We start from the raw sequence: 16,714 nt of genomic DNA, 5'->3' as shown, positions 1-16,714 counted from the left end.
TTCGATGGAGGACATGTGGCAACATAGATGTGCGATACTTATCGCATCGGGAGAGCACTGGCTTCTCCTTTAGGTTGCATTTGGTAGCTGGCAATTTATCTAGATTGCTAGTAATTTAATGTGGTAATTTCGATTACTGTATTTTGGCAATCCAAATTATCTCGTGGGAGACAATCTAGATTGCTTTGGGGAGGGGTGGCTATCCAAATTACCACTTTTTTGATAATGTTGTAATAAATATTTTAGAGAAAATTATCTCTCAAAAAAATCACATAAAATCCAATGTCTAACCCTCTCCTCCACTCCCCTCCGCATGCGCCCCAGCCCATGGCTCTTCCATCTTTCTTTACCTGCCCGTGGCTCCTCCGTAGCTCCTCCACGCCCATCCCCACCACCCTCACAGCACCACATGCATCCGCCCCCTCCTCACCCCCACCCCCGGTGCGTGCAGTTCCCCATATCCCTCAGCCCGCCACTTTTTCATGCCACCACCACATTTACATCATTCCCGTTATTTCTCACCAAGGAAAAAGAAAAGCACTCGGATAAAATTATTGAGAGTATTTTGAAATTTTGATTTCACATAATCAATAATCTGATTATCACACCAAACATATTAATCAAGATTTTCAAAAATTTTAATGTAATATTATCTGTGTGTAACAAATATAGTAATTGTTGGTGCAAAAATCCGCCTGCGCTGGAGAAGCTGGAGTCGAGGGAGTCGTGGTCGCCGCCGGGACCTGCAAAAGAAGTCTAAACCGGAGGTGGGGTTGCTCCGGTAAGACCCTCCGATGCTCAAGTCAGTTCTTTGCCTCAACAAGAATGGAGTGCTTGAACGAAAATTTTAGCAGAGTTTTGAGATAGAAAATAGAGATTAGAGAATAACGTATCTGGGGTCCCCTTTTATAGATGGGGGGAGCAAAGGATTGATAGCGACTGTCTATGATTGCCTCGTCGTGGGCTGTACGGGGCCAGGAGGAATTAATCATGAAGAGTAATGGGGTGGAGTTGTGGCTGTCATCATGGCTCACCACGTGGAATCAGTTGCGGGGAGTGGAGCGGCGTCTGTTGTCGTGACTCATCAAGGAGTAGTGGAACTGCAAAGGATCCGTCGTAGGGAGTGGGGCAGAGTCGTGGCCGTTACTGTGGCCCGCCAGGGAGTAATGGAGCCGCGTAGAATCCACCGCAGAGAGTGGAGCAGAGTCGTGGCCGTTACTGCGGCCTGTCAGGGGGTCCAGACTTGTCGACTGAAGTTCGGTTGGAGTCTGATTTCCGCAGAAGTCCGGATGGGGATCATTTGTCGAGGAATCTAGGTCGAGACCTTCAGCAGGAGTTCAGGGTGGAAGTCCGGCTCCCGTGGGGGCCCGGACAAATCCCACCTGTAGCTGGAGTCGGAGGCGAAATCCGGCTCCCGTAGGAGCTCGGATGAAGTCTTCCAGCAATCGAAGTTGGAGATGGAGTCCGGCTCCCGTAGGAGTCTGGATGAAGTTTACCTGCAGTTGAAGTAGGAGATGGGGTCCGGCTCCCGTAGGAGTCCGGATGAAGTTTACCTGCAGTTGAAGTTGGAGACGGAGTCTGGCTCCCATAGGAGTCCGGACGAAGTTTACCTGCAGCTGAAGTTGGAGACGGAGTCCAGCTCCCGTAGGAGTCCGGACGAAGTTTACCTGCAGCTGAAGTTGGAGACGGAGTCCGGCTCCCGTAGGAGTCCGAACGAAGTTTACCTGCAGTTGAAGTTGGAGACGGAGTCCGGTTCCCATAGGAGTCCGGATGAAGTTTGCCTGCAGTCGAAGTTGGAGACGGAGTCCGACTCCCGTAGGAGTCCGGATGAAGTTTGCCTGCAGTCGAAGTTGGAGACGGAGTCTGGCTCCCGTAGGAGTCTAGACGAAGTTTGCCTGCAATTGAAGTTGGAGACGGAGTCCGGCTCCCATAGGAGTCCGGACAAAGTTTACCTGCAACTGAAGTTGGAGACGGAGTCCGGCTCCCGTAGGAGTCCGAACGAAGTTTACCCGTAGCTAAAGTCGGAGATGGAGTCCGGCTCTCGTAGGAGTCCAGACGAAGTTTGCCTACAGTCGAAGTTGGAGACGGAGTCCGGCTCCCGTAGGAGTCCGGACGAAGTTTACCAGCAGTTGAAGTTGGAGATGGAGTCCGGCTCCCATAGGAGTCCGAACGAAGTTTACCTGCAACTGAAGTTGGAGACGGAGTCCGGCTCCTGTAGGAGTCCAGACGAAGTTGACCCGCAGCTGAAGTCAGAGACGGAGTCCGGCTCCCGTAGAAGTCCGGACGAAGTTTACCTATAGTTGAAGTTGGAGACGGAGTCCAGCTCCCATAGGAGTTCGGACGAAGTTTACCTGCAGCTAAAGTTGGAGACGGAGTCCGGCTCCCATAGGAGTCCGGACGAAGTTTACCCACAGCTGAAGTCGGAGACGGAGTCCGGCTCCCGTAGGAGTCCGGACGAAGTTTGCCTGCAATCGAAGTTAGAGACGGAGTCCGGCTCCCATAGGAGTCCGGACGAAGTTTGCCTGCAATCAAAGTTGGAGACGGAGTCCGGCTCCCGTAGGAGTCCGGACGAGGTTTACCTGCAGTTGAAGTTGGAGACGGAGTCCGGCTCCCGTAGGAGTCCGGACGAAGTTTGCCTGCAGTCAAAGTTGGAGATGGAGTCCGGCTCCCGTGGGGTCACTCCTGACACGAACTTCAGCTTGGGGGGTTTTACACCCAACATCAGTCTCTCTACTTCCGAGTTCGTGCTTCGAGCAAAGGAAGCACAGAAAATTTTCACAGTCGAAGTCATTTCCTCGAATTCTGCACACGACCGCCCTCGAAAATCTTGGCATTTAATGCATGCGTGCTGGAGCCTTTTTCTGATTAGGGCGATCCAAAAAGTCCTTTCGAAGCTCCCACCAGGGTGTAATCCTAAGCGTCACGCCATAGCGGTCCGTGAACGGTCAACCCTATGTCGCGGTGAGTGGGACACGTGGCGGGCATTGGTAGGCCTAGGGATATCTGCCACCATAACTGCACCAGGCTCCATTGCTTATTTAAGCCCCCGCCTTTACTCCAGGGGCTTCACTTCGCCTGAGGGTCGACACCTTTCTTTCGCCTGAGAGTTTAGCCACTCAGCCACTCCATCGGTGCCTTTTTTGACTCCGAGCACCCTTCGCACCAGTCTTTGCCATCCCCGTCGGCTCTCCGCCGCCTTCAATCCCCTCGCCTCTTCGAGGAGTTCTCCCACTGGGGCCCCCGCCCCGGAGGCCAACCTCGAGAGGATGTCACGGACCAAGAGGAGTGTGAGGAGGAAAACAGCGGCCTGCAAGTTCTCTAGCTGTCAAACTGTCACCGAGGGTTTTCGTCGCCTTAAAGGGGGCTCGAGGGAGAATTCCTTCAACAACAGGGGTTTAATGACGGGGTCCACCGACAAGGGCCTTCCACTCGAGAGTTTTGGAGTAGCCGAATGGGGTGACACCGATCAAGGAGGCAGAGTTGTCGTCACAAGCTGTGGCAGGATTCTTGACGTCGTCGGGGTCGAAGGACCAGAAGCGGTCGGCACCGATGGTGGGGCAGTAGAACTTGTTGCGGGGATGGTGGAAGTAGCGCATGCCGACCTTGTCGGAGTACCTAGGACGGTGGTTGTCATGGAGCACACGGTGGTGGCGCATGCCTCCGGCGCCATCGCGGCCTCTGGGATACCTCCGGTTCTTCTTGAAGCAGGTCGTCGTCACCGCTGCTGTTGCCTTCGCTGCCCCCTGAATTCTATCCCATCCTTTTCCCCCTAGGGTTGGGGTTTCGGTGATGGAGCAGAACGAGGCAGGGGGCGAGAGCCGAGAGACTTATCACACGTACTGAAAAATACTGCTGAGAAGGACGGAACCGGGAAGAGAAGTCGACAGCTTGAAGTGGTCTCCGGTGTATCCCTTTATTTTCTTTTTCTGACCCTCCGGATCTTGTAACGTACATCTTGTTAATCGAAAAATGAGAAGGAGATTTTGTTACTTCGTCCGCACTTTACGTCGAATTGCTGCCTGCCGAACTTCTTTCCTTTACCGTTGTTATTGTTGTATTCCCTTCTCTCTCTTTCTTCTTCTTTTTTTTTTTTGAGGTCGTCCAGAGGTTACTGGTTATGGCCATGTCGGCTCGCCTTTCCAGTCATCCTTCTTCTTCAGTCTTAATGGCTCTATAATGCGTATTTAATAAATAATATAAGAAGAGAATTTTCTGCTACCTCTTTTACCCATGTGTTGAATTGTCGCCTGCTGTGCTTCTTTCGGCCTTTGTGTCATTCATAGGTACCCGATTGCCATCGCATCGGCCCGTCCTTTCATTCAAGACCGCAGATTTGTCTGGGGCCGCTCGGGCTTGGTGCCCCCCATTAGGGCTCGAGCTCGGAGGTCTGAGCTTCTCGTCACCCTGAGAAAGTCGTCTTGTCTCGGGCTTGCGTTGAGAGCTTTCTTGAAAGCTGGGCTTCTTGATAAGAACCCCAACCCTTGCTGAGGTGAGGTTCTCTGCATATTTGATGCTGTTTGTTTTCCATTCGTCGCCGATGAAGTCCATCGCTTTCCTTTTTCATCACTTTCCTCTTTAACTCCTCTCCGCTTTCCCCTTTTTCTTTTTTGATTGGGATTTTTCCCTCTGCTCTTGGTGGGGTTGCGGGAGTCTGGCTCCAGTAGGTGAAGTCAGGGCAAAGTTCGGCTCCCGTAGGAGTCGGGGTGAAGTCCGGCTCCCATAGGAGTCCGGACGGAGCCTACCTGCAATCGAAGTCAGGGGCGAAGTCCAGCTCCCGTAGGAGTCCGAATGAAGCTTACCAGCGGTCAAGGTCAGGGATGAAGCCCGGCTCCCATAGGAGTCCGGGCGGAGTCTTCCCGTAGCCGGAGTCGGAGACGAGATCTGGCTCCCGCAAGAGTCCGGACGGAGTCTGCTTGCGGTTGAAGTCGGGGACGGAGTCCGGCTCCCATAGGAGTCCGGGCGAAGTCTACCTGCGATCAAAGTCGAGGATGAAGTCCGGCTCCCGTAGAAGTCCGGACGGAGTCTTATTGCGAAGGGGCTGCTGGGAAGGTCCCCCTTTTTCTCATTTGGTCTTGAATGAGATATGTTATCAGTGGGCCGATCCAGCTAGGCTCGTGGTCAATTTCCATCATGGGCCGCGATTCTTTCATACTCGGATACTTTAGAACTTCAAAGAGAACATTCTTAGGCAATTCGACCGGAGCCAGCATTGCCAGCTTGGAGAGAAGGTCGGCCCTAATATTTTCCATCCTCAGAATCTACTTGATGTTGAAGCTACTGAAGGCGGGGACGAGCTCCTTTACCTTTTCAAGATACTTAGCCATGCTGTCCTCCCGTGCTTCATAGTTTTCGTTGACTTGTCCCACTACTAGTTGGGAGTCGCTGTGGACTTTGAGCCGATCTACTCCCAGCTCTTTGGCGATCTTCAGTCCTGCGATCAGAGCTTCATATTCTGCTCCATTGTTTGTTGCGGAGAACTCGAAGCGCAGAGCGTACTCCATGACGATTCCCTCTGGACTGATCAAGATCAGGCCCGCGCCTGCGCCTGACATGTTGGAAGACCCGTCCACGTAGAGGGCCCAAAAGCAACCAGAGGGATCTGCTTCTTCTTTGGGGGAGTTCGGTCGGGTCTCCAGGCCATCAATTTCACCTTGTTCAGGTTCGGCCTCCTCAGGGATAGTACACTCCACTATGAAATCTGTCAATATCTAGGCCTTCACTGCTGGCCTGGGTCAGTAGTTGATGTCGAATTCTGTGAGCTCGATCGCCCATTTTGCCATCCTCCCGAAGGCATCTACCCGATGTAGAATCACCTTGATCGGTTGGTCGGTGAGCAGTGTTACGGTGTGCCCTTGAAAGTAAGATCGGAGCCTCCGGGCTGAAATCAATAGGGTGTAAGTCAGTTTTTCTAATTTGGTATACCTGGTCTCGGCGTCTCTCAATACGTGACTGACGTAGTAGATCGACCGTTGGACTTTTGCTTCTTCCTTGACAAGGACTGCCGCGAGAGCCGTGGGAGAGACCGTCAGGTATAAAAATAATTCTTCTCCAGGCTCTGGCTTTGCCAACAGTGGAGGTGAGCCGAGGTAGCTCTTTAGTTCTTCAAATGTCTGTTGGCACTTAGGGGTCCAACAGAAGTTCTTCAGCCACCTGAGGGTTTGGAAAAAGGGTAAGCACCGTTCGACCAACCTCGCGACGAAGCGATTCAGGGCTGCCACCCTCCCTGTAAGGTGCTGAACCTCTTTTATTGACTTCGGGGCGGCCATCTCCTGGATGGCGTGAATTTTCTTCGGGTTGGCCTCGATTTCGCGTCCTGATGCCATAAAGCCCAGAAACTTCCCCGAGGTCACTCCGAAAGCACATTTAGTCGAGTTCAGCTTCATCTTGTATTTTCGGAGGGCGTCGAAGGCCTCCTCGAGGTTGGTGACGTGGTTCATGGACGATTTGCTTTTCACGAGCATGTCATCCACGTAGACCTCCATATTGCGGCCGATCTGCTCCTTGAAGATTTTGTTCACCAGCCGTTGGTAGGTTGCGCCTGCATTTTTGAGGCCGAAAGGCATGACCCTGTAATAGTAAAGGCCACGGTTAGTAATGAAAGCAGTCTTTTCTTCATCTTTCGGTGCCATCCTGATTTGATTATAGCCGGAGAATGCATCCATAAAGGTGAGGAGCTCATGGCCCGAGGTTGCGTCCACCAGTTCATCAATTCTGGGCAGAGGGTAGCTGTCCTTTGGGCAGGTTTTATTCAGCTTTTTGAAGTCTGTGCACATCCTCCACTTACCGTTTGCCTTTTTGACTAGGACAACGTTGGAAATCCAGTCAGGATAACTGACTTCTCTAATGAATCCAGCTTTCAGGAGTTTGTCCACTTCCTCGGCTATCGCTTTCTGCCTCTCTGGTGCATGATCTCGAATTTTCTCTTTCATCGGTCGATGCTTGGGATCGACGGCCAGGCGGTGCTCCATGACTTTCGTGTCAATCTCCGGCATGTCTGCTGGAACCCAAGTGAAAGCATCCGCATTCTTTTGTAGAAAGTAGATTAGATGCGTCCGCACCTCTTCCCCTAGGTTGGAGCCGATCTTCATCACATGCTCTGCATTCCCGTCGTTCAAAGGGATCGGAACCAGATCTTCGATTGGGCCGCCCCTCTCCTCAGTGAGGTCGTCGCGGGCATCCAGCCCATCAACTGGACAGGGGTCGGATTGGTCGCTTCTTTACAAGGCTATGTTGTAGCAGTGTCTGGCCAGGGCTTGGTCTCTCCTGACCTCTCTGATCCCCTGGTCGGTAGGGAATTTCAACTTCAAATGGTAGGTTGACACGATGGCTCGGAGAGCATTGAGACCAGGTCGGCCGAGGATCGCGTTGTAGGCTGACGGTGCCTTCACCACCAGAAAATTCACCAGAGCCCGGGATTGCCTTGGATATCGACCCGCGGCCACAATCAAAGTTATCACTCCCTCCACCGAAACAGCATCGTCGGTAAACCCTACTAGAGGGGAGCTAATCGACCTCAAATGGCTGTCAAGGATGGACATTCTTGAGAAGGCGTCGTAGAATAAAATATCGGTCGAACTCCCATTGTCGACAAGAATGCGGTGGACGTCGTAATTAGCTATGTTCAGAAAAACTATGACCGCATCGTTATGAGGGAATTGAACTCCCTAAGCATCTTCTTCGGTGAAAGTGATGGATTCCTTGATCTTTTGCCGCTTGGGAGGTCCGGCCAATATGCCAGTCGCTCCCCACCGAGATTCTTCCGAGATAGTGTTGGCGAAATCCATCGAAGGCCGATTGTCCGACCGCTCCATGCCGGCAGCCATCGCCGGAGGACGTGGGACTTGGGAAATTGGAGGCGAGGCCGGAGCCTGAGATCTGGCCGCGGAGGCCATGGGTCGCCGTGCGGATGCTTTGCAAGAAGGCATCGAGTGAGGATCTAGTGGGGGAAGGAGGAGTGGATGTCGGAGAAGATGATCAGAGACGGTCCCGTTGAGCGCTCCTTTAAGAACAAGGGTACTGCGAAGACACAGGCCCCTTCCTCTAGCGCCAATCCTGTTGGTGCAAAAATCCACCTGCGTCGGAGAAGCTGGAGTCGAGGGAGTCGCGGTCGCCGTCGGGACCTGCAAAAAAAGTCTAAATCGGAGGTGGGCTTGCTCCGGCAAGACCCTCCGACGCTTAAATCAGTTCTCTGCCTCAACAAGAATGGAGTGTTCGAACGAAAATTTTAACAGAGTTTTGGGATAGAAAATAGAGCTTAGAGAATAACGTATCTGGGATCCCCTTTTATAGACGGGGGGAGCAAAGGATTGATAGCGACTGTCTATGATTGCCTCATCGTGGGCCGTACGGGGCCAGAAGGAATTAATCATGAAGAGTAATGGGATGGAGTCGTGGCTGTCATCATGGCTCGCCATGTGGAATCAGTTGCGGGGAGCGGAGCGACGTCCGTTGTCGCGACTCGCCAGAAAGTAGTGGAACTGCACAGGATCTACCGCAGGGAGTGGGGCAGAGTCGTGACCGTTGCTGCGACCCGCCAGAGAGTAATGAAGCCGCGTAGGATCCACCGCAGGGAGTGGAGCAGAGTCATGGCCGTTACTGCGGCCTGCCAGGGGGTCCAGACTTGTCAGCTGAAGTTCGGTTGGAGTCTGATTTCCGCAGAAGCCCGGATGGGGATCATTTATCGAGAAATCTAGGCCAAGACCTTCAGCAGGAGTTCAGGATGGAAGTCCGGCTCCTGTGGGGGCCCGGACAAATCCCACCTGTAGCTGGAGTCGGAGGCGAAATCCGACTCCCGTAGGAGCTCGGACGAAGTCTTCCTGCAATCGAAGTTGGAGAAGGAGTCCGGCTCCCATAGGAGTCTGGACGAAGTTTACCTGCAGTTGAAGTTGGAGATGGGGTCCGGCTCCCGTAGGAGTCCGGACGAAGTTTACCTGCAGTTGAAGTTGGAGACGGAGTCCGGCTCCCATAGGAGTCCAGACGAAGTTTACCTGCAGCTGAAGTTGGAGACGGAGTCCGGCTCCCGTAGGAGTCCAGACGAAGTTTGCCTGCAGTCGAAGTTGGAGACGGAGTCCGGCTCCCGTAGGAGTCTGGATGAAGTTTGCCTGCAGTCGAAGTTGGAGACGGAGTCTGGCTCCCGTAGGAGTCCGGACGAAGTTTGCCTGCAGTCGAAATTGGAGACGGAGTCCGACTCCCATAGGAGTCCGGACGAAGTTTACCTGCAGTTGAAGTTGGAGACGGAGTCCGGCTCTCGTAGGAGTCCGGACGAAGTTTACCCGCAGCTGAAGTCGGAGACGGAGTCCGGCTCCCGTAGGAGTCCGGACGAAGTTTGCCTGCAGTCAAAGTTGGAGACGGAGTCTGGCTCCCGTAGGAGTCCGGACGAAGTTACCTGCAGTTGAAGTTGGAGACGGAGTCCGGCTCCCATAGGAGTCCGGATGAAGTTTACCTGCAGCTGAAGTTGGAGATGGAGTCCGGCTCCCGTAGGAGTCCAGACGAAGTTTACCCGCAGCTGAAGTCGGAGATGGAGTCCGACTCCCGTAGAAATCCGGACGAAGTTTACCTGCAGTTGAAGTTGGAGACGGAGTCCGACTCCCATAGGAGTCCGGACGAAGTTTACCTGCAGCTGAAGTTGGAGACGGAGTCCGGCTCCCGTAGGAGTCCGGACGAAGTTTACCCGCAGCTGAAGTCGGAGACGGAGTCCGGCTCCCGTAGGAGTCCGGACGAAGTTTGCCTACAGTCGAAGTTGGAGACGAAGTCCGGCTCCCGTAGGAGTCCGGACGAAGTTTGCCTGCAGTCGAAGTTGGAGACGGAGTCCGGCTCCCGTAGGAGTCCGGACGAGGTTTACCTGCAGTTGAAGTTGGAGACGGAGTCCGGCTCCCGTAGGAGTCCGGACGAAGTTTGCCTGCAGTCGAAGTTGGAGACGGAGTTCGGCTCCCGCGGGGTCACTCCTGACACGAACTTCGGCTGGGGGGTTTTACACCCAACAGTATTCAATATTACTGACAATCTAATAATGATAATTTATCTTAAAAATAATTTATATTATCCTTCAAGATTGCGTGGCGATGCACCAAATGCAACCCTAATATAGTTGTATAGGTTCTTCCACACGCGTCATCCTTGGTTTGCACGAGTAAGTGATTTACTTTTCTGCCACCCAGCTTTTCTTTTTATTCTTTAATAATCATTCTTAACCGCCCAAAAGTTTCCGTTGGTCGGTGAAGGAGCTATTGTCCCCCTGATCGTGTTTTCTTTCGTTTAAAGCATCTCTGAACAGTGTGATAGCAGTTCATTATCTTATTAGTCTGGGCCATTTGTTACAACAGTTGTAAGGGGTTTCTTGGTTATTTTTGGTATTCATATGCACGTTCTGGAAGCTATGTTCTGGAAGAAATGCTTATCAGATTTGTTTATGAAGATATAAAGAGCAGGAATGTTTATGGAGAGCTTATCAAGAGACTGGAGAGTCCTGTTACCTCAGGAGAAGGACAATTAGACTCCTTAACTTCGGATACTTCTTTTAGAAATTTCTGTTATACAAATGAAGGCTTTTGGCGCATTTTATAGGTAGATGAAATGATGGTGAGACTGGGGAAATGCTGGACACCAAATTAGAACTTTGATAAGAACTCTCAATTTGTATTGGAAAAACAAAAAAGGTATGCAACGTTGGTGGGATTCAGAGTTAAGGTTGTGCTAAACAGAGGTAGTAGAAATTCTTGAATCAAATTATTTTTGTTAAATTTATTTATATTGGTTGAATGGACTGAGGGATCTATAGTGGTTTCTAAATTGAAGTACAGTGAACGAGGTAGAGATGTGCGTCCTAAGATGTTACGTAGGCCTGTACTAATACAAAGATAATGATAGAACTTGCTGCGCTGTCTAAATTGGCTTGTTAGGTTTAAGGAGGGCCCTCAAGCGTAAACTACGGGCAAGCAATAATAGAGAGGATTGCTTGATAGAAACTTACCGTTATTTTTGTTTATTGACTTTTTCTCTTGGGTATCCATAGTTCTAAATTTCATTCCCAGCTAATTATAAGTGAAATTGTTAATGAAAATTGATATCATTCCAGTGATAAAGTCGATGTTGCTTCAAACAAACATGATAGATCACTATCTCATGATTAAACTCTTTGTTTAAAATTGATTACATGACTGCTTTAAATTAAAAAAGTTTGAGGCATCAATGAATTAAAAAAGTTTGCCTGCAATCGAAGTTGGAGACGGAGTCCGGCTCCCGTAGGAGTCTGGACGAAGTTTACCTGCAGTTGAAGTTGGAGACGGGGTCCGGCTCCCGTAGGAGTCCGGACGAAGTTTACCTGCAGTTGAAGTTGGAGACGGAGTCCGGCTCCCATAGGAGTCCGGACGAAGTTTACCTGCAGCTGAAGTTGGAGACGGAGTCCGGCTCCCGTAGGAGTCCGGATGAAGTTTACCTGCAGCTGAAGTTGGAGACGGAGTCCGGCTCCTATAGGAGTCCGAACGAAGTTTACCTGCAGTTGAAGTTGGAGACGTAGTCCGGCTCCCATAGGAGTCTGGACGAAGTTTGCCTGCAGTCAAAGTTGGAGATGGAGTCCGGCTCCCATAGGAGTCCGGACGAAGTTTGCCTGCAGTCAAAGTTGGAGACGGAGTCTGGCTCCTATAGGAGTCCGGATGAAGTTTACCTGCAGCTGAAGTTGGAGACGGAGTCTGGCTCCCGTAGGAGTCCGGACGAAGTTTACCCACAGCTGAAGTCGGAGACGGAGTCCGACTCCCGTAGGAGTCCGAATGAAGTTTGCCTGCAGTCGAAGTTGGAGACGGAGTCCGGCTCCCGTAGGAGTTCGGACGAAGTTTACCTGCAGTTGAAGTTGGAGATGGAGTCCGGCTCCCATAGGAGTCCGGACAAAGTTTACCTGCAGCTGAAGTTGGAGACGGAGTCCGGCTCCCATAGGAGTCCGGACGAAGTTTACCCGCAGCTGAAGTCGGAGACGGAGTCCGGCTCTCGTAGGAGTCCGGACGAAGTTTACCACAGTTGAAGTTGGAGACGGAGTCTGGCTCCCATAGGAGTCCGAATGAAGTTTACCTGCAGCTGATGTTGGAGACGGAGTCCGGCTCCCGTAGGAGTCCGGACGAAGTTTACCCGTAGCTGAAGTCGGAGATGGAGTCCGGCTCCTGTAGGAGTCCGGACGAAGTTTGCCTGCAGTTGAAATTGGAGACGGAGTCCGGCTCCCGTAGAAGTCCGGATGAAGTTTGCCTGTAGTCGAAGTTGGAGACGGAGTCCGGCTCCCGTAGGAGTCTGGACGAGGTTTACCTACCGTTGAAGTTGGAGACGGAGTTCGGCTCCCGTAGGAGTCCGGATGAAGTTTGCCTGCAGTCGAAGTTGGAGACGGAGTCCGGCTCCCGTGGGGTCACTCCTGACACGAACTTCGGCTGGGGGAAGTTTTACACCCAACACCAGTCCCCCTACTTTCGAGTTCGTGCTTCGAGCGAAGGAAGTACAGAAAATTTTCATAGCCGAAGTCGTTTCCTCGAATTCTGCACACGACCGCCCTCGAAAATTTTGGCATTTAATGCATGCGTGCTGGAGCCTTTTTCTGATTAGGGCGATCCGAAAAGTCTTTTCGGAGCTCCCACCAGGGCGTAATCCTAAGCGTCACGCCATAGCGGTCCGCGAACAGTCAACCCTATGTCGCGGTGAGTGGGACACGTGGCGGGCATTGATAGGCCTAGGGATATCTGCCACCATAACTGCACTAGGCCCCGTTGCTTATTTAAGCCCCCGCCTTTACTCCAGGGGCTTCACTTCGCCTGAGGGTCGACACCTTTCTTCCGCCTGAGAGTTTAGCCACTCAGCCACTCCATCGGTGCCCTTTTCGACTCCGTGCACCCTTCGCACCAATCTTCGCCATCCCCGCCGGCTCTCCGCCGCCTTCAGTCCCCTCGCCTCTCCGAGGAGTTCTCCCACCGGGGCCCCCGCCCCGGAGGCCAACCTCGAGAGGATGCCATGGACAAAGAGGAGTGTGAGGAGGAAAACAGCGGCCTGCAAGTTCTCCAGCTGTCAAGCTGTCACCGAGGGTTCCCGTCGCCTTAAAGGGGGCTCGAGGGAGAATTCCTTCAACAACAGGGGTTTAATGACAGGGTCCATCGGTAAGGGCGTTCCGCCCGAGAGTTTTGGAGTAGCCGAACGGGGCGACACCGGTCAAGGGGGCAGAGTTGTCATCACAAGCTGTGGCGGGATTCTTGACGTCGTCAACACCGAGGGACCAGAAGCGATCGGCACCGACGGTAGGGCAGTAGAACTTGTTGCGAGGACGGTGGAAGTAGCGCATGCCGACCTTGCCGGAGTACCTAGGACGGTGGTTGTCGTGGAGCACACGATGGTGGCGCATGCCTCCGGCGCCATCGCGGCCTCTGGGATACCTCCGATTCTTCTTGAAGCAGGTCGTCGACTCCGCTGCTGTTGCCTTCGCTGCCCCCTGAATTCTATCACATCCTTTTTCCCCTAGGGTTGGGGTTTCGACGATGGAGCGGAACGAGGCGAGGGGCGAGAGCTGAGAGACTTATCACATGTACTGGAAAATACTGCTGAGAAGGACGAAACCAGGAAGAGAAGTCGATAGCTTGAAGTGGTCTCCGGTGTATCCCTTTGTTTTCTTTTTCTGGCCCTCCGGGTCTTGTAACATACATCTTGTTAATCGAAAAATGAGAAGGAGATTTTGTTACTTCGTCCGCACTTTGTGTCGAATTGCTGCCTGCCGAACTTCTTTCCTTTACCGTTGTTATTGTTGTATTCCCTTCTCTCTCTTTCTTCTTCTTCTTTTTTTTTTTTTTGAGGTCGTCCGGAGGTTACTGGTTGTGGCCACGTTGGCTCACCTTTCCAGTCATCCTTCTTCTTCAGCCTTAATGGCTCTATAATACGTATTTAATAAATAATATAAGAAAGAAATTTTTTGCTACCTCTTTTACCCATGTGTTGAATTGTCGCCTGCTGTGCTTCTTTCGGCCTTTGTGTCGTTCGGAGGTACCCGATTGCCATCGCATCGGTCCATCCTTTCGTCCGAGGCCGCAGATTTGTCTGGGGCCGCTCGGGCTTGGTGCCCCCCATTAGGGCTCGAGCTCGGAGGTCTGAGCTTCTCGTCACCCTGAGGAAGTCATCTTGTCTCGGGCTTGCGTTGAGAGCTTTTTTGAAAGCTGGGCTTCTTGATAAGAACCCCAACCCTTGCTGAGGCGAGGTTCTCTGCATATTGATGCTGTTTGTTTTCCATTCATCGCCGACGAAGTCCATCGCTTTTCTTTTTCATCGCTTTTCTCTTTAACTCCTCTCCGCTTTCCCCTTTTTCTTTTTCGAGTGGGATTTTTCCCTCTGCTCTTGGTGGGGTTGCGGGAGTCTAGCTCCTGTAGGCAAAGTCTGGCTCCCGTAGGAGTCCGGACGGAGCCTACCTGCAATCGAAGTCAGGGGCGAAGTCTGGCTCCCGTAGGAGTCCGGACGAAGCTTACCAGCGGTCGAGGTCGGGGACGAAGCCCGACTCCCGTAGGAGTCCAGGCGGAGTCTTCCCGTAGCCGGAGTCAGAGACGAGATCTGGCTCCCGCAGGAGTCTGGACGGAGTCTACTTGCGGTTGAAGTCGGGGATGGAGCCCGACTCCCGTAGGAGTTCGGGCGAAGTCTACCTGCGATCAAAGTCGAGGGCGAAGTCCAGCTCTCGTAGAAGTTCGGACAGAGTCTTATTGCGAAGGGACCGCTGGGAAGGTCCCCCTTTTTCTCATCTGGTCTTGAATGACCAGACCTTAATTGGTGTCAGGGCGAGGTTCTTCCCCTATTTCTGTTATAACAGGTTTCAACTCTGGTTAGGATGAGGTTCTCCTCCTGTCCCTAATGCGGCTGTAGGGGCACATAGGGGCACTACTGGGCCCTTCCCCCCATCTAGTCTAGGTGTAACCGGGCATTCGACTTTGCTCATGTTAGGACGAGGTTCTCCTCCGTTCCTAACATGGCTGTGGGGGCATATATGGGCATTGCAGGGCCTCTCCCCCCATCCGGTCTAAAGAGAACCGGGCGTTCGACTTTGCTCAAGTTAGGGCGAGGTTTTCCTCCTGTCCCTAACAGGGCTGTGGGGGCACATATGGGTGTTGCAGGACCTCTCCCCCCATCTGATCTAAAGAGAACCGGGCCTTTGACTTTGCTCAAGTTAGGGCGAGGTTTTTCTCCTGTCCCTAATAGGGCTGTGGGGGTACATATGGGCGTTGCAGGACCTCTCCCCCCATCTGGTCTAAAGAGAATCGGGCCTTCGACTTTGCTCAAGTTAGGGCGAGATTTTCCTCCTGTCCCTAACAGGACTGTGGGGGCACATATGGGCATTGCAGGGCCTCTCTCCCCATCCGATCTAAAGAGAATCGGGCCTTCGACTTTGTCGAGAAGAAGTTCCCCTCCCGCTTCCGACACGGTTTGTTTCGACTGTCCTGTCGATATAAGCTAGTGCCAAGAGGGGAGACATGTAGATATACAACTTTTATTTAAAATAAAGTTATCGGTAATACATTCGTAAGTTTTTCGAGCTCCATGGTCGCGGGAGGTCTGCTCCCTCGAGCTCCTTGAGGTAATAGGTTCCGGGCCGAACTACTTCTTTGACTTCATACGGGTCTTCCCAGTTTGGGGTGAGCTTATCTTGGTCCTGAGGTTGCGAGACAGCAGCTCATCGAAGCACTAGATCTCCTGCTCTAAAGACTTTATTCTTGACCCGGAAATTGTAATAGCGGACGACTTTCTGTCTGTAGGCTGCCATCTGAACTTGAGCTACCTCTCACTTTTCTTCTAGTAAGTCGAGGTTGGCTTTGAGACCTTGCGAATTGTGATGTTCGTTGAATGCCATGACTCGCGCTGACGGGAGTTTAAGCTCAATTGGGATAACAGCCTCCGTTCCGAAGGCTAAAGCAAAGGGGGTCTCCCCCGTGGGCAGTCTTTGGGTAGTTCGATACGCCCACAGCACATGATAAAGTTCGTCTGCCCAAGTTTTCTTCACCTTTTCGAGCCTTGTCTTGATCCCTTGCAGCAGGGTTCTGTTGGTCACTTCAGCTTCACCATTCGCCTGGGGATGGGCTACTGATGTGAAGTTGTGGGAGATGTTCAGATCTTCACAGAATTCAGCGAATCTTGCTCCCGCGAACTGTCGTCCGTTATCGATGATTAGGGTTCTTGACAGACCGAACCTGCAAACGATTGACTTTTAGACGAAATCTTGCACCTTAGCTTCTGTGATTTTCGCCAATGGTTCGGCTTCGACCCACTTGGTGAAGTAGTCAATCGCTACCAGGAGAAACTTCCTATGCCCCGATGCCACAGGAAAGGGTCCAAGGATGTCCATCCCCCATTACGCAAAAGGCCATGGGGCACTCAAGGGTGTAAGCTCGGTGGCGGGCTGTCTCTGGATGTTGGCATATCTCTGACATCGGTCACACTTTCTGACGTATTCAATCGAGTCATGATGCATCGTCGGCCAGTAATATCCTTGGCGGAGCAACTTGTGAGATAAAGATCTAGCCCCCATATGGCTTCCGCAGATTCCTTCATGCACCTCCCACAAGGCGTAGTCAGCTTCCGAAGGCCGGAGACATTTTAAAAGGGACAACGAGTATGATCTCTTGTACAACTTGCCCTCATAAAGGATGTAGCGGGAGGCTTAATTTCTGAGCTTCCGAGCTTCTTTTGCATCATAGGGGAGAACCCCGTCTCTGAGATATGT

The sequence above is a fragment of the Elaeis guineensis genome, chromosome 10 (genome assembly GCF_000442705.2).
Source record: "Elaeis guineensis isolate ETL-2024a chromosome 10, EG11, whole genome shotgun sequence".
NCBI classification, from domain to species: Eukaryota; Viridiplantae; Streptophyta; class Magnoliopsida; order Arecales; family Arecaceae; genus Elaeis; species Elaeis guineensis.
The sequence above is the reverse complement of the archived record's forward strand: the minus strand, read 5'-3'. Positions refer to the sequence as shown.